General features: G+C 46.0%; 1 long non-coding RNA gene across 1 annotated transcript; it reads left to right on the top strand.

The window, feature by feature from the left end:
• The first annotated feature begins 17,240 nt into the window (after positions 1–17,240).
• LOC127360786 (uncharacterized) lies at positions 17,241–17,797 on the top strand. The gene is made up of 2 exons (XR_007883919.1): positions 17,241–17,516; positions 17,742–17,797. It is a non-coding gene; the product is annotated as an uncharacterized LOC127360786 (long non-coding RNA).
• Positions 17,798–18,855: the final 1,058 nt, after the last annotated feature.

Below are 18,855 nucleotides of genomic sequence, written 5' to 3'. Positions count from 1 at the left end.
TACAAACCCATACTTGGAAGATGGCGACGGAGGACTGGACGTCCCTGATGATGGCCCGTGCACTGTTGGGATCCACTTCGGTGGGTCCCAGCTCCTAGTTTCTCACCTAACCCTAACCCACCCTAACCCTAACCCCCAAGTCCTAACCCTAATTTAATCTTACCCTAAACCTAATCCTTTAACCCAATCCTAAACCTAAGCCTTACCCAAGTCCTAAAACCTAACCTTTAACTTTACCCTAAACCTAACCTTACCTACATTCTAACTCCTAAACCTAACCCCGCAATTTGGTATAAATAAATGTCTAAAATTTATGTTTAAAATTAATAAGTCCAAAATTCATTAATTTATACAGCCAAACAACATCAATAAAATGCATATACTTACCTATTTTACAAATCCAATACTTACCTAATTTGATGTATCCAAAAGATTCATAAGTTTAAATATTCATAATTTCAAAAAATTAATAAATTAACAAAAAAAATAATAAAAAATATATTAAAAAAAAAAAATATACTTTACAAATAAAAAAAAAAAATCCATTATTAACTTATTTTATAAAATTTAAAATTAAAAACAAAAAAAAAAATATATTTATTTTATTTATTAAATACTTTAATTTATTTAAACCCCCCTCTTTTTAAATTAATAAAAAAAAATAAATTTTTTTTGTGAAAAAATTAAAAATCCAGGGGGGCAACCAAATTTTAAAAAAAAACAAAAAAACCAAATTTAAAATTTTACCCAAAAAAAAAAAAAAGGGGGGGGTATAAAAAAAGGGGCAGCAAGCTTTTGTCACTTTCCACTTGGACATCGACAGAGCAGGACATAATTTCAGCTCCTGAGCCATCAATACATTTTCTGTGTGCCTACCTGAAGAAGACCCCATTGGGTCGAAACGTCGTTTTATTTGGCACACCGTTATTAGTTTATTGATTTTATTTTATTCATTTATACCTAAAAAATATTTTAATTTTTTTATTTTTCTAAAAACAAGACTTTTCTTTTACAAGAACATCCTTTCATTTGAAAGCGCCTTTAGTTGTTTGTTTTTCTTTATAATAAATAATTTCATTTTACACTTTTATTAAAATAAATAAATAAATAAATACTTACCCTCAGCCAAGATGGCTGATGATGGGTGGCACTTGGTGCGCAGGAAGCGCCCACGCCCCATTCCACCACGAAGGGACCGGGGTTATGAGGAGTTCCGTGGGTGGAAGGACCGTGCTCCCCCTGTTTCCTCCGGGAGAAGGGATCAGGTCCCCTACCCTAACCCTAACCCTAACCCTAACCCTAACCCTAACCCTAACCCTAACCCTAACCCTTAGCCTGCATTTAGTATTTGGGATACATGGTAAAGCGTATTCTCGTTTAGTCGGGCATTCCGAACTGGTATAGGCATTTACAAATAGGGCTATCTGCTCCCAGTCATTTCCAGTCGAGTTTGGATTTAGAATGGTAATGCTATTGGCCAGCTGGGTTGGTCTCACCCAGAAGACGGCAGGTACCATTCGGGTGGGGGGGCATAGTGGGGGAGGACTTCTGCGACATGCGCCGGCCAGTGCTTGCCGATGGCTCTCCATTCAACTGTGTTCTCGTTAGAGGCACGGGGGGAGTCATTGCGTTATTAAATTCACCCTAACCCGCCAGTGCCTTCGGATAGCGGATCCTCTTTTGAAACTACGATTGCCCCATGTGAGAAAAAGCAGGGTTGGGGATCCTGGTCTTATTGGGATTTAGATCGGTTGGGTGAGGGTGACCTTACACCCGAGGATCCCAAGATCCACTATGGACGATGTGTTCTACTAATAAGGTGTTGAGTGATCGGAAGTGGAAGAACAAATGGAAGACTAATGGGTATCTGAGCTTGGGGTTTAGGGTTGGGGTTAACCCCTAACCCTAACCCTGCCTTCGGACAGCGGGTCTTCTTTTGAAACTACGGTTGCCCCAGGTGAGGAATAAGCTGGGGGGATTTGGAGTTTTTTTGCTTCGGGCTGGATGGGGGAGGGTGGTAGTAACATCCCAGGACACACTATGATTGATTGGTTCCCTGGGAACGTAGATAGACACATTGGGTTAGGTCTTAGCTAACATGCCACGTTAGGTTACATTTGTAGCTGGTTTGCGCGTTTTGGTCGTTCTCGTTCGCCCGCTCACGTGCGCGCTCTCTCTCTCTCTCGCTCTCTCTCTCTCTCTCTCTCTCTCTCTCTCTCTCTCCTCTCTCTCTCTCTTTTTTCTCTCTTTCTTTTTCTCTCTCTCTCTCTCTGGGTGAGGGTCAGGTTTTGTTACTGGGGTTTTTTAAGATTGTTTGTTGTTTCCTTGTGTTTAGGTTTATTATTGGAAGAGAGGAGGAGGAAGAGAAGAAAGAGAAGATTATTGATAGGTTGGGACGGGAGTAGTGGGGTCGTTACCACACAGTTTCCCGGGAATATGGATCAAGGGGATGGGGTCGGTAGATCCCTCTTTCAGAAGTTGGTCCGGGCCATGTTTAACCTTATTAAGGCACAACATCATAAGGGCAAGTTGGATGGGACTAGGGGTAACCCACGGAAGTTTGGGTTCTTTAGGGGAGTTGGTGATTGGCTTGGGTCATCCATTCACCCAGCAGCACCCACAGTACAGACCACAAGTACGTTGTTAACAAATAATGATGATTGGGTCGAGAATAATGTGCAAATATTGGAGGGACATTACCAGGAGGCTATGAGGGGGTTGCAGGAACTATTGAAGGTCTTTCCAAAGGAGGAGGGTCCAAGAGCGTGGGAAGTGGCGATGAAATGGGGACGGACCAAGCGTAGGAAGATTCAATTTAGTGCAGAGACCTTTGAGAGGGTGGCAGAAATTCTGAGAGGTCTTGGTTTTTTTGGGGGATGGGCCGGCACCTACCACTGTAGACACGGGAAGAAGCACACGGGAGGATTCCCCCCGTCGTCGATCCCATTCTCCGGTTACTTCCGGAGAGGGGGTTTCACCGAGTAAAATTCGCAGGCGAGTGGGCCCTATTGGTCAGGAATAGGGGCGAGCGAATGGTAGCTCTTTGGGAGGGGGAGGGGGGATAGACGAGGGGAGGGAAACAGGATGGAGGAGTTAGAGGAGGGGGGTGATGGGGTACCACGAATACAGGGATCATTCCCTTCAGGGGAGACTCCTGTGAGTGGGGTGGTAGGGGTGGGGATTCCAGAGGGAGTAGTATACATGGATGAGGGGTCCGTAGGAACTACCTCCTCCAATCTTGGGATAGAGATGCAAGGGGTGGGGGTTGGGTTATCAGGGCAGGTAGGGAAAGGTAGGACAGGAGGGGCAGTAGGTGAAGGAGGTGAAGTTGAAGATAGGGATAAGGAGGAAGCGAAAGGAGAGGATGAAGGAATAGAACATGGGAAGGGGGGACAAAAATGGGGGGAGGGTTCAGAGGGAGGGTTATTGGTACGGCGGAAACAGGTTTTTTCCAGTAGACTGGCGGGGGTTAGCTTAGTACCAGTGAGGCGGGGTTCTCGGAAACAGATTGACGGGGGACCCAAGGTGGGAGCAACGGGACCGGTAGAAGGGAGCGGGTTAGGGGAGGAGGAAGATGTAGATTCTTGGTGGGAGGATTGGGAGGAGATGTCCTCACAAGTGCACTTATCAGAGCAGCCTCGGGGGGAGTTGGTCCCAAAGGAGCAGCGACAGGATAGGAGGAGGGAGGTGTAAAGGTTAAAGGTCAGGTGGAGGGGTCGGCCCTGCAATCTCAGTCGGACGCACCACCCCAGTCCAGGCCACCAACTCGACCCAGTGTCCCACAGGTGCCCGTAGGTCCCTTCGGACCCGGGGGTGGAAGATAGGGAATTGATGAGGCTCAGGGAAGACCCTCCGGAGACCTCATTATTTGAGCGCCATGAACAGGGTAGTAATAAGAACAGGGATTGGAGGTTGAAACCCCAGAGAGTGATCCTTGTGTTGGGGGATTCTAATATAGCCAGGCTCCCTCTTATCAAAGACAATAGGGTTCAAGTGGATTGCTTTCCGGGGGCCAATTTGGTTAACGCGGCATTTATTTTGAAGAATAAAACAGGCATGAGAATGGAGGTGGAGGCTGTGGTTTTAGGTTTTGGATTCAACGATAGGGACATGGGGAATCCCACACTGTTGAAGGGAAGGGTGGCTCGACTCCTGGGGGCGGCCCGGGTTACATTCCCGTTTGCGAAAATTCTGATTCCATTGGTAGAGTACGCCAGTAGACTGAGGCCTTCTAGCAAGGGGAACTTGGATGTTTTGAACAGAGTGATCAGGGAGACGGAACAGTTTATCCCAAGGTTACCAGAGGGGTCATTTCAAACGGACAGGGATTGGATTCACTGGACCCCGGAGACAGGTAGAGCAATGTGGGAACATTGGAAGCAGGCCCTGGGGTAATAGTCTTGGGGAAGCGGTTATGGGAAACTTACCCCTTGGAGGGCCCTCCTACCCCGGACGGGGATAAATCGATCATTAATTTATCATCGTCCTTTATTTTTTCACAAGCACATTTCCAACTGCTTAGGAAGGGACTCTCGTTTATACCCACGTCCACAGCATTTAAGGATGTTCGTCAATCGCTGGCGGGCCATGTACAACAGTATCACAGGAGACTTAAATGGGCCACCTATTGTGGTTATGCAAACCCCAAGGAGGGTACACCCTTTTACCTTAAAACTGAATGGGAACCGCAGGAGGGGTTGTTACCCAAGGAACTTTTGGCACTGATTACCAAAGATAAAGAGGATTTAGGGAAATTGGTCAAGGTTCCAAATGGAATCAATTTGAGCAGACGGGAGATAGAGGCTCTGGAGGAATTGAGGGCGTCCAAGACAATTGTTATTAAACCGGCAGATAAAGGGGCGGCAGTGGTAATTATGGATAGGGAGGATTATGTTCAGGAGGCTATGAGGCAGCTTAGTGATATATCTTATTATCAACCCTTGAAGCGGCCAATGTTTTTGGAAACGGCGGTACAAGTGGGGGAGATTTTGGAGCGGCTGGTGGGCGATAAATTCTTGTCGAAATCTCAGGCAATGTATATCAAGGGAGAGGTTTCACCTCCAAGGCCGAGATATTTCTACTTATTGCCTAAGATTCACAAGCCTCGGGAATCATGGCCGGTACCACATAAAATTCCTCCGGGACGTCCAATAGTGTCGGATTGCGGGAGTGAATCTTATGGAACGGCAGAATTCATTAATTATTATCTGACCCCGCTCGCAAATACACATGCAAGTTATATTAAGGATACAAATGATTTCATTTACAAAGTCAAGCAATTGACGCTACCTCAACAGAGCTTTTTCTTTTCCTTGGATGTGGTGAGCCTGTATACCAACATTGACACAGAGATGGGGATGAAGGCGATACAAAATGTCATGGGGAATTTCCCGGATCCTAAGAGACCGGATGTATATATTTTGGAGCTCCTTTACATTAATCTTACGCGCAATGATTTTGAGTTCAATGGACAGAGTTTCCTCCAGATTAAGGGTACGGCGATGGGTAAGCGTTTTCCCCTGCATATGCTAACATATATATGGCGGAGTGGGAGGAGACTGCGTTTATTAAATGTGAGAAAAAAACCGTTGGTGTATCTGAGGTTTCTTGATGATATTTGGGGCGTATGGACAGATACAAGTGAGGAGTTTGAGAAGTTTGTAGGAGTATTAAATGATCATCATCCCTCTATTAAACTCGAAACCTTGATACATGAACAGGAGATTAATTTTCTGGATACAGTCACATTTAAGGGGTCGGAGTTCCCCCAGACGGGGAGACTGGACATACGAGTTTATTTCAAGCCTACGGATTCCCACGCACTCCTCCACAAACGTAGCTTTCACCCGAGACATACGTTTCGGGGTATTATCCGCTCGCAACTTTTGCGCTTCCAGAGGATTTGCACTAAAAGAGAGGATTTGGAGGGGGCAATAGGAATACTTTTTCGGGCTTTACAGAAGAGGGGTTATTCCCGAACATTCCTACGGAATATCAGGAAGAATGTGTTGGGGGTAAGACCAAACCAGGTTTGACAGAAGAGATCGCAGAAAAATTTCCAATACCCATTGTATCGATTTACTCCGCACATAGTGTACGGGCTAATTGGATCGTTAAAAGAACTTTAATGAGATAATGGTGGGGACTAGGTTGGAGGAGGGATACAGGGTGATTTCGGCCTACAAAAAGAATCCGAACCTTCAGGACTTGTTGGTCAGGGCAAAGCTCCCGTCCATCAGACCTAAGAATTCCCGGGTATCGGGTATTGGAACTACATTGAGACAGGAAGGGTCGGTACGGAGCCACCAAAGTCAAACGCGCTATCAATCCCAGCGCGGTATAACGATGTCCTCGTCTAATGTGGTTTACCTTATTGTTTGTCGGAAATGCGGGAAGCAATATGTGGGGCAAACTAGCAATACTATCAGGATAAGGTTATATGCGCATCGGCACAATATTCTCCGGGGGAGGAAGACCGAAACACATTTGGTGAAACATTTTCAGGAGCACGGATTACGGAATCTCGGGATTATGGGCTTGGAGAGTAAGGCCGGGTGGGCATGGTGTGATCGAATAAGGGCGGAACGGAGGTGGATCCGTAAACTGGATTGTGTGTACCCGGGGTTTAAATGATGGGGCTTCTTAAGGCTGGAATGGTCCAGGTTCTTCCATGAGGGGAGAGTAAAGGAGGGACACCTTTGAGAGATTGTAGGTTGTTTTTCGTTAGATGTTATGGGCTGGGAGTGATTTATGGATTGCGGGGGGGATACTCAGTGGAGCTAGGTGAGGAGTGGAAGTTTAGGAGTTTTGGGTTCTTCCTTCCTTTCCCTTTTTCTTGCCCTTGACTGTTCAGTTCCCCTCTCGCTCGGTCCCACTGGGATAAGAGGGAGCGGGAATGTAGGATTGCATAGTGTTGCAAGGTTGTAGTTGAGACACAATCCTGTCTCCTGCGGCTATTCCTACTTTCCTGCTTGGGAGTTGGGGTTCTTTTTTCTTTTTCTTTTTTCTTTTTCTTTCTTTTCCTGTCATCTTCCCTTTTTTCCCCCTTTTTTCCCCCTTTTTTCCCCTTTTTTTCCCCTTTTTTTTCCCCTTCTTTTCCCCTTTTTTTCCCTTTTTTTCCCCTTTCTCTCACCCTTGACTGTTCAGTTCCCCTCTCGCTCTGTCCCACTGGGGCAAGAGGGAGCGGGGAATGTAGGATTGCATAGTGTTGCAAGGTTGTGGTTGAGACACAATCCTGTCTCCTGCGGCTATTCCTACTTTCCTGCTTGGGGGGTTGGGGTTCTACTTTCTTTTTTCTTTTTGTTTTTCTTTCTTTTTCTTTTTCTTTTTTTCTTTTCTCCCCGTGTCTTTTTCCCTTCCTTCGGTTTTGAGCCCCCTCCTATTTTCTTGGTTCTGGATGGGGGGGAATGTGGATTAACCTATTCCGGCCAGGTCAGGCTGGAGACACAGTCCTGGTTCCCGTAACTGCTCCTAATGATATTTCTGGTTTCGTTTTTCCATAGTCTGTGGGGACATAAAGGAGAGAGAATGTCGGATTGGGGAAGAAGACAGTGGAGAGGGGCGAGGGGACGGGAGGTATGGAGGGCAGAGAGGGGAGGGGAGGGGAGAGGGGAGGGGAGAAGAAGAGTAAGGGAGCGAGGGTGGGGAGAAGAGGGAGGAGGAGGGAGAGGAAGAAGAGAAGATAGAAGAGGGGAGGGGATGGGCAGAGGAAGAGGCCAAGGGAGACCGGTTGGAGAGGGCCCGCCTAGGGACGGATTTCCAGGAGGTGGTACGGGCAATGAATAAACTGTTGAAGATGCAACATCATCTGACCTGGGTGCGAAGATCAGGGGGGATCGGGAGGCCCCCAGATTCTTCAATAGGATGGTAGCTTGGATGGGGGCAGCTATCCAACCGGCCCTACCAACGGCGGATACGGAATTGTGGCTTGGGGGTAATAATAGGAACTGGTCTCACACTAGCCTCCAGATTTTGGAAGAACACTATGTGGAAGAGGCTAGGAAATTAAGTATAATCTTGGAGGGGCTCCCAAAAGACCAAGGCCAGACAGCTTGGGAGGTGGCAAAAGATGGGCAGGGCGGACCAATCGAACATCGGGCTGGAAGCCCTGAATAAGACTGTCGAAATCCTCCGGGGATTAGGGATTTACTGGTTTGGAGGGGATGCCGGGGCCTTTAACTCCACCTCTGGGGAGGAGAAGATCACGGAGGAGGAGTAGGCAAGGTTCCCATAGACGGTCATGGAGCCCATCTCGGGAAGACGTGGATACCAGCAGAACAACAAGACGGAGGGTGGAGCTGGGTGAGGCACGGGAGAACAGTCCTATGGATAGGGGGGTAACGGGGGATGAGGAGGGGGGACAGGGTGTGGCGGTTCCACCACTGGTACTGGCGGAGGCGAAGGAAGAAGGCCCTAACCTGGAGGGGGCGCAGACGGAGAGCGCACAGAAAAAATCTGAGAAAAAATCTGTGATTCAAAAGATGCAGGGGTTGACCATTCGTCCCGGGGAACAGGTCGCACATTAAAAAAAGGGGGACCGTCATGTTTAGGCATGTACAGGAGTCCATTGAAAAAATGGTTCTCTTCGGTTGGAAAGAACTTTGGTTTCATTCTGTATTCTCGGCTTGTGATTTAGTTTTGTTCACTAGTACATTTTCTTTGGAAAAACCCATGTATGTTGATTATTATGATGATTATTATTATTATTATTATTATTATTATTGTTTAATAAAATGGATTGATTATTGAATGAGGGGCAGGAGTTGGGAGGATGAAAGGGTACTCCACCGACGGCTGCCGGATAGAGTCCCAATCTGACTTCTCCGATTTGCCTATTAGTTCATATGGTAATTCATTTTGGAATAATTAATTCATTTTGGAATAATAATTTCCCCCTGGGATTGTTTGAGTGTTTGACCTTTTGATTATAAGATTATTCTAGTATTCGGATTTTGATTCTGAATATTTGACCTTGATGTAGGATCAGATGGGCTTCAGGGGATTTGTATATGGTCCAGTTGAGTGGTTTGTCCTTCTCTCTCTCTCTCCCTCTTTTTTTCTCTTTTTTCTCTCTTTTTTTCTTTTTTTCTCTTTTTTTCTTTTTTTCTTTTTTTCCCTTTTTTTTCCTTTTCTTCTTTCTCTCTTTTTCCTTTTTTTTCTTATTGTTTTTGTTCTTTTTCCTTTCCTTTCTTTTCCTTTTTCCTTCTCCTTCTTTCTTTTCCTTTTCCCTTTCCTTCCTCTGCCGTATGGTTCTTTTTCTTGCGCGCCTTCCCGGGGTAGGGGATATACATAGCGACAAGAACTACACTCTTGCTAGTTCGGTTGCCGGGGTACAATAAGGAAGGACACCTTGCATCCTTTTACCACGGACCTGGGCATTGCCCTAACCTTAACAGAGACAGTCCTAATTGGGAACTATGACCACAAGGGGGAGGTCAGAGCAGTAGTCCGAGTGGGAGCTCAACGGACGGGAGGTCACTAGGAAGGTTGGGTTGGGGTGGCACTTTAGGTGATGGAGGTTTCGGGGTCCGGGTTTGATTGGCGGGGGTGAAATAATGAGCTACTTTTTTCTTCTTCTTCTTGCCGTAGCGGTAAGTTTAAAATTTTATATTATATTATTTTATTATTTTAGATTGTAGGTATTTGAGCCTGGGCCTTGTCCTAAACCTTTTATTTACATAGTAATAGTCCTACGGGGTTAATTAGCAGGGGTAACTGAATGCAACCCGGGTCGGGGATTTGTTCTAACCATACGTGACGTGGGCCCTTATAATCAACTGATTTGTACCCTACTATGGCATTAGTTCTAGTTAGATGAGTATCGTGATATTCATCGTGATAGTCATCCCTGACCCTGGCTTGGTCCTAATCCTGACCCTATTCTTGCAGTTGCTCTAAGTCTAACATTGTTGTTACCATAGCATTAGTTCTAGGGGAAGTACCTTCTTTCGGAATGGAATATGACCTAATGCGGAATTCTGGGTTGACCTTTTTAAGACCATCATTCACTTCAGGACGGCAGTAGTGGGGTATGATCATTGATTATGATTTCACATATCATGGTTCAGCCCTACACCCTATAATTTGTTTTTAGCTATTCATTAGTTGCTGGTTATATAGTGGGGTTCAAGGAACATTTGGTTAGTTGTCTGGTAGCGCAGGGGGTAGAGAGAGTTTACTGGACTGTGGGGGTCTGGGGTTCAAGTCTTACTTTTGGCGGATTAGGGAGTAGTGGGGGATTTAGTTTTTTACGACGGCCAGAGTCCTGATGACAGGGGGGTGTTTTGTTTGGGGCCTTGCGTTGACCCCTAGCCTTACAGTTACCCTGACCCTAACATTGTTGGCACCCTAGGTAAGAGTTCCTTGGGGAGGTTTAATTTTGGTGGGGTTATTCTAATTTGGATCTGGGATGACACTAATTAGACCCTAGGTTGTTATTGGTTTTGAAACCCTTTTTGTTTTATATATTTTTTTCCTTAGGACAGCGCTGGCCCCGGGGGGTTTATGATTTATGACTAGGTATTATTGGGGTTTAGCATTGTATTAGCTATCCACAAGCATGCTTGCGGGATATACTAGGGGGTTCTGGAGACAGTGGGTAGGTGTTTGGTAGTGTAACGGGACAGAGGGTGGACCCGAGTGTGGGAGTCCAGGGATCGAGTCTCACTCTTGGCAGATCAGGGAGTGGTGGGGGGATTTGGTTTCTTACTACGGCCAGAGTCCTAATGGGACGATGGTGGGGAAGGGGTTTGTTTAGGGCCCTGCGTCGACCCCTAGTCTTACAGTTACCCTAACCCTAACATTGTTGGCACCCTAGGTAAGAGTCCCTTGGGAGGTTTTATTTTGGTAGGATTATTCCCAATTGAATCTGGGATGACACCAATTAGACCCTAGGTTGTTATTGGTTTTTTAAATTATTTGGTATTTATTTACCTTAGGACAGCGCTAGTCCGGGGGGTTTATGATTATCTGTTTTTCATCGGGGTTTAGCAATTATTAGCTACCCATAGGCATGCTCGCTGGGTATAGAAGGGGGTTCTGGAGACAGTGATTAGGTGTTTGGTAGTGTAAGGGGACAGAGGGTGGACCCGAGTGTGGGAGCTTAGGGTTCAAGCCTCGCCCTTGGCAGATTAGGGAGTAGTGGGGCATTTAGTTTCTTATGATGGCCAGAGTCCAAATAGGACGATGGTAGGGGAGGGGTTTGGTTTAGGGCCTTGTGTAGACCCCTAGTCTTACAGTTACCCCAACCCTAACACTGTTGGCACCCTAAGTAAGAGTCCTATGGGAAGTATAATTTTGGTAGGGCTATTCTCATTTGAATCTGGGATGACACTAATTAGACCCTTTGTTGTAATTTGTTTTGTAACCCTTTTGTTATATATTTTTTACCTTAGGACAGCGCTGGCCCGGGGGGTTTATGATTTATGACTAGGTATTATTGGGGTTCAGCATTGTATTAGCTATCCACAAGCATGCTTGCGGGATATACTAGGGGGTTCTGGAGACAGTGGGTAGGTGTTTGGTAGTGTAACGGGACAGAGGGTGGACCCGAGTGTGGGAGTCCAGGGATCGAGTCTCACTCTTGGCAGATCAGGGAGTGGTGGGGGATTTGGTTTCTTACTACGGCCAGAGTCCTAATGGGACGATGGTGGGGAAGGGGTTTGTTTAGGGCCCTGCGTCGACCCCTAGTCTTACAGTTACCCTAACCCTAACATTGTTGGCACCCTAGGTAAGAGTCCCTTGGGAGGTTTTATTTTGGTAGGATTATTCCCAATTGAATCTGGGATGACACCAATTAGACCCTAGGTTGTTATTGGTTTTTAAATTCTTTGGTATTTATTTACCTCAGGACAGCGCTAGTCCGGGGGGGTTTATGATTATCTGTTTTTCATCGGGGTTTAGCATTTATTAGCTACCCATAGGCATGCTCGCTGGGTATAGAAGGGGGTTCTGGAGACAGTGATTAGGTGTTTGGTAGTGTAAGGGGGACAGAGGGTGGACCCGAGTGTGGGAGTTTAGGGTTCAAGCCTCGCTCTTGGCAGATTAGGGAGTAGTGGGGCATTTAGTTTCTTATGACGGCCAGAGTCCTAATGGGACGATGGTGGGGAAGGGGTTGGTTTAGGGCCCTGCGTCGACCCCCTAGTCTTACAGTTACCCTAACCCTAACATTGTTGGCACCCTAGGTAAGAGTCCCTTGGGAGGTTTTATTTTGGTAGGATTATTCCCAATTGAATCTGGGATGACACCAATTAGACCCTAGGTTGTTATTGGTTTTTTAAATTATTTGGTATTTATTTACCTTAGGACAGCGCTAGCCCGGGGGGTTTATGATTATCTGTTTTTCATCGGGGTTTAGCATTTATTGGCTACCCATAGGCATGCTCGCTGGGTATAGAAGGGGGTTCTGGAGACAGTGATTAGGTGTTTGGTAGTGTAAGGGGACAGAGGGGTGGACCCGAGTGTGGGAGTTTAGGGTTCAAGCCTCGCCCTTGGCAGATTAGGGAGTAGTGGGGCATTTAGTTTCTTATGACGGCCAGAGTCCAAATAGGACGATGGTAGGGGAGGGGTTTGGTCTAGGGCCTTGTGTCGACCCCTAGTCTTACAGTTACCCCAACCCTAACACTGTTGGCACCCTAAGTAAGAGTCCTATGGGAAGTATAATTTTGGTAGGGCTATTCTCATTTGAATCTGGGATGACACTAATTAGACCCTTTGTTGTAATTTGTTTGGTAACCCCTTTGTTATATATATTTTTTACCTTAGGACAGCGCTGGCCCGGGGGGTTTATGATTTATGACTAGGTATTATTGGGGTTCAGCATTGTATTAGCTATCCACAAGCATGCTTGCGGGATATACTAGGGGGTTCTGGAGACAGTGGGTAGGTGTTTGGTAGTGTAACGGGACAGAGGGTGGACCCGAGTGTGGGAGTCCAGGGATCGAGTCTCACTCTTGGCAGATCAGGGAGTGGTGGGGGATTTGGTTTCTTACTACGGCCAGAGTCCTAATGGGACGATGGTGGGGAAGGGGGTTTGTTTAGGGCCCTGCGTCGACCCCTAGTCTTACAGTTACCCTAACCCTAACATTGTTGGCACCCTAGGTAAGAGTTCCTTGGGGAGGTTTAATTTTGGCAGGGTTATTCTAATTTGAATCTGGGATGACACTAATTTGACCCTAGGTTAATTGGTTTTGTAATTTATCCGGTATTTATTTACCTTAGGACAGCGCTGGTCCGGGTGGGTTTTGATTATTTATGGCGTTTTATTTTCAGGGTTCAGCTTGGTTGTAGCTGTCCATTAGCATGCTCGCTAGATATAGAAGGGGTTCTGGGGACAGGGGATCAGTTGTTTGTTAGTGTAAGGGGTACAGAGGGTGGACCCGAGTGTGGGAGTCCAGGGATCTAGTCTCACTCTTGGCAGATTAGGGAGTAGTGGGGGATTTAGTTTCTTACTACGGCCAGAGTCCTAATGGGACGATGGCAGGGGAGGGTTTTGGTTAGGGCCCTGCGTCGACCCCTATTCTTACAGTTACTCTAACCCCAACATTGTTGGCACCCTCGGTGGAGTCCTTTGGGAGGTTTAATTTTGGTAGGGTTATTCTAATTTGAATCTGGGATGACACTTATTAGACCCCAGGTTTATTGGTTTTGTAATTTATCCGGTATTTATTTACCTTAGGACAGCGCTGGTCCGGGTGGGTTTTTGATTATTTATGACGTTTTATTATCAGGGTTCAGCTTGGTATTAGCTATTCAGGAGCAGGCTCGCTGAATATACTAGGGGGTTCTGGGGATAGTTGATTAGGTGTTTGGTAGTGTAAGGGGGTACAGAGGGTGGACCCGAGTGCGGGAGTCTAGGGTTCAAGCCTCACTCTTGGCAGATCAGGGAGTAGTGTGGGTTTTAGTTTTAGTGGTTGTGACGGCCAGAGTCCTATTGGGACAATGGTAGGGGAGGGGTTTGGTGTAGGGCCCTGCGTCGACCCCTAGCTTTACAGTTACCCTAACCCTAACACGGTTGGCACCCTTAGTGAGAGTCCTTTGGGAGGTTTTGGTAGGGTTATTCTAACTTGAATCTGGGATGACACTATTTAGACCCTAAGTTGGTATTTTTTTAATTTATTAATTTTGTTAATTATCTATTTATTTACCTTAGGACAGCGAGTCCGGGTGGGTTTATGATTATTTATGACTATTTATTATTGGGGTGCAGCATGGCTTTAGCTATCCACAAGCATGCTCGCTAGATATAGGATGGGGTTCTGGGGACAGTGGATTAGTTGTTTGGTAGTGTAAGGGGGTACAGGGGTGGACCAGAGTGTGGGAGTCCAGGGTTCAAGTCTCACTCTTGGTGGAGTAGTGGGAGTTTTAGTTTATACTACGACTCCGGTCCCTTTTGGACGTTGGCAGGGGGGTTTGGGGCCCTGCGTCGACCCCTGGCCCTGCAGTTGCCTTACCGTAACACTGGTTATTTCTCAGTAGGGGGGGTTTTTTTAGAGGCACTTTTTCAGGGGTTTTGATAGCGTAAGGGGTAGGGAAGGGAGGCCTGGGTGTGGGAGTCTGGGGTTCTAATCACACTGGGTGGAGATCAGGAAGTACTTGGGGGTTTATAATCTCTTACTACAGTGACGACCTTGAGGGGTTTATTGTGTTGAATCTACCTTAATCCATGGGGAGTTGATCAGCCGGGTATTGGGTTTCAGGCTTCTTACTTACGTGGGATTAGGAAGGAGCTTAGTTTGGTATTTTGGTAGTAGTCCGGATTGGCTGATTTTGATTTTTAGGTTAGTCCAAGCTATGGATTAATTCCTATTTTGGGGATGGCTCTAACTTTTTTAAAAAAAACGGGGGGGATTTGGGACAGGTTGAGAGGGAATTGCTGGAGGGGAAGACATTGGCTTTTCACAGACAGGATAGGTCCTGGGCAATGAGAGATAGGCTGTCAGCACAGGTACTTTAGTCAGGGTGCAGGGGGCGGGGTTAGTGGGCGGAGCAGATCGGTTAGGAAGGGAGCACCGCGGCCAGGGAGGCTGGTTTCTAGGCTTTAGTATTGGAGGTGGGGTGAGGGGAAAGATCTTGCAAGTTGGAATCAGTTTTTGGTGAGTATCAGGGTGGCGGGGAGGGTATGGTGGCACAGGAATAGCCGGGGGGGCTTTTTCAGGGATAGTTATGGGAGACCTAGTTCTCAACCCTGAATGCTCAGACCGGAGCTACCTTGCGGTGTTAACAACTGGTCTGTGGTGCGCAGGGGGTAAGTATGTGTATGTGTGTCTTTTTGGCAGTACGTTCACAGCTCCGGGCAGTATCTTAATTTTGGGTTCTGTTTATTCTGGTTATTCTGGTAGTTTGGTATCGGGGTTAGTTTTCTTTGGCACATGGGCGATTAGCCTTGTAGTATGGGGGGTAGGACCATGTGTTGGGGAGGACTTAGTTGTTCCGGGCCTGGTTTTTACCCAATATGTGTATCCAAACTTTGTGTAGTCGGACTGGTGTGTATCCAATACCTAATCTCTAATGTGTATCCGGGCTGATTGTAGTTGGTCTTGTGGGTATCTATTATCTAATGTGTGTCCAGGCTGCTTGGAGTGGGTCTTGCGTGCATCTATTATCTAATGTGTATTCAGGCGGATGGTAGTCGTACTTGCGTTTATCTAGTATCTAATATCTAATGTGTATCCAAGCTGATTGTAGTTTGATTTGCGGTTATCTAATATCTAATGTGTATCCAGGCTGATTGGGGTTGGTCTTGCGTGTATCTAATATCTAATGTGCATCCAGGCTGATTTTAGTCGTACTTGCGTTTATCTAATATCTAATGTGTATCCAAGCTGATTTTAGTTTGATTTGCGGGTATCTAATATCTAATGTGTATCCAGGCTGATTGGGGTTGGTCTTGCGTGTATCTAATATCTAATGTGCATCCAGGCTGATTTTAGTCGTACTTGCGTTTATCTAATATCTAATGTGTATCCAAGCTGATTTTAGTTTGATTTGCGGGTATCTAATATCTAATGTGTATCCAGGCTGATTGGGGTTGGTCTTGCGTGTATCTAATATCTAATGTGCATCCAGGCTGATTTTAGTCGTCTTGCGTTTATCTAATATCTAATGTGTATCCAAGCTGATTTTAGTTTGATTTGCGGGTATCTAATATCTAATGTGTATCCAGGCTGATTGGGGTTGGTCTTGCGTGTATCTAATATCTAATGTGCATCCAGGCTGATTTTAGTCGTACTTGCGTTTATCTAATATCTAATGTGTATCCAAGCTGATTTTAGTTTGAACTGCGGGTATCTAATATCTAATGTGTATCCAGGCTTCTTGAGGTGTACTTGCGTTAATTTATATGTAGATGTACTTGCGTATATTTAATACGTACATTCAGACTTATTGAAGTCCTACTTGCGATATATCCAATACTTATCAGGACACACCCTGGGGACTGATCAACCCCGGCGGGGCCTTCCTTGGGTGAGGGTGTCTAGTGATAATGGCCGAAACACCCGAGGATCCCAAGGTCCACTACTGACGATGTGTCCCAATATAGGACGTTGAGTAATCCTAAGTAGTATAACAAATTGAAGGCTAACTGGCAGCCTAGCCTGTGGTCTGTCTCTCTTTTTACAACGGGCCTTAGCCTGCATTTAGTATTTGGGATACATGGTAAAGCGTATTCTCGTTTAGTCGGGCATTCCCGAACTGGTATAGGCATTTACAAATAGGGCTATCTGCTCCCAGTCATTTCCAGTCGAGTTTGGATTTAGAATGGTAATGCTATTGGCCAGCTGGGTTGGTCTCACCCAGAAGACGGCAGGTACCATTCGGGTGGGGGGGCATAGTGGGGGAGGACTTCTGCGACATGCGCCGGCCAGTGCTCTCCGATGGCTCTCCATTTCAACTGTGTTCTCGTTAGAGGCACGGGGGAGTCATTGCGTTATTAACTTCACCCTAACCCCTAACCCTAACCCTAACCCTAACCCTTGTTTTCAGTTTGGCACGGCCCTCTGAGGGAGCCACATGTCCCCAGAGGGGCTCATTGTTAGGGGTTACTTACCTCAACTAAACTAGATACTTACCTCAACTAAAGGGATTACTTACCTCCACTAAAGGGAATACTTACCTCAACCAAAGGGAATACTTACCTCACCATAAGGGGATACTTACCTCTACCTGGAAAAAAAGAAATTTAGAATACCTGTATGTCATGGCCGCCTGAAGAAGTCCCAAGAAGCGGACGAAACGTCGCGAGCGAACGCCACCTGACATACAAAAGAGAGAACACAGCAGGTTAACCAAAAAATCACATGGAGGAAAATTAAAGGAACCATACAATAAAAAACAAAAACATGCAAAAACTGTCAAACTGAAAACCTACAAACAGAATATTTATACTTCATATAACAAAGGCGAAACCAGTCTAATATAACTCATAGAACGAGTATATAAAACCTCTTTAGAGAAGATGGGGACGGAGAGCTGGCCATCCACAGGGTGGAGAGTGCACTTTGGGGGCCTCCACTTAGGTGGAGACCCCACCCCAACCCAAACCTAACCCGAACGCCACCTGACATACAAGAGAGAGAACAGAACATGAAAAATAGGACCTACATATTTATACTTCATATAACAAAGGCGAACCGGTCTAATATAACTCTAATAGTGAGCTTATAAAACCTCTTTGGAGAAGATGGAGACGGAGAGCTGGCCATCCACAGGGTGGAGAGTGCACTTTGGGGGCCTCCACTTAGGTGGAGACCCCCACCCCAACCCAAACCTAACCAGCCAGGGCCTCCTGTGGATCAATGGTCAGTGCTCCTACCCATGATAAGCTATAATAAGCTAACCCAGTCTTAATCCCATCTAACCCCAGCCCATATATTTCTGAACTAACCCTAACCAATTGGACCCTAACTAAGCCCCCTTGAGGCCCTAACCCCAAATCCTAGGCCCTATTCAAATCTAGTCCCCACTCTGGCTCCAAAATACTGGCCTTAATTTATCTTTAAACCTCAGTGAAGGACATTCTAAGCTCATATAATGGATGAAGCCACTAAATAAAGTAGGCATTTAAATACCATGGATGAAGTGTAGCCATTAAAGGGAGGCACACATACCCAGTGAACAAAGTGTTAATCATAGATATGAACACTATTTAAATTAAAGGCAAAGAATTGGAACCAGAAACAAAGGATTTTAATTTGAAAAAAGACATGGGAAATGGCAGTTGGAGAAAGTCACTACAATGGAGGAATAACACGAATTTTCAGAAAGGGAGGGGCTCAGAGTACAAAAGGGAGCAGCGGACATTTTGAATTCAGTTTGGCACGGCCCTCTGAGGGAGCCACATCTCCCCAGAGGGGCTCATAGTTAGGGGATACTCACCTCAACTAAATTAAATACTTACCTCAAATAAATTAAATACTTACCTCAACTTAAAGGAATACTTACCTCAACTAAAGGGGATACTTACCTCAACTAATAGGAATACTTACCTCACTTTAAGGGGATACTTACCTCTAAAATCACAAGAAAACCACCTGTATGTCATGGCAGCCTGAAGAAGTCCCAAGAAGCGGACGAAACGTCGCGAGCGAACGCCACCTGACATACAAGAGAGAGAACAGAACATGAAAAATAGGACCTACATATTTATACTTCATATAACAAAGGCGAACCGGTCTAATATAACTCTAATAGTGAGCTTATAAAACCTCTTTGGAGAAGATGGAGACGGAGAGCTGGCCATCCACAGGGTGGAGAGTGCACTTTGGGGGCCTCCACTTAGGTGGAGACCCCCACCCCAACCCAAACCTAACCCCTAACCCTAACCCCTAACCCTCCACTTAGGTGGAATCCCCAACC

The sequence above is a fragment of the Dicentrarchus labrax genome, unplaced genomic scaffold (genome assembly GCF_905237075.1).
Source record: "Dicentrarchus labrax unplaced genomic scaffold, dlabrax2021, whole genome shotgun sequence".
Lineage (NCBI taxonomy): Eukaryota > Metazoa > Chordata > Actinopteri > Moronidae > Dicentrarchus > Dicentrarchus labrax.
This window is presented reverse-complemented; position numbering and strand designations above follow the sequence as displayed.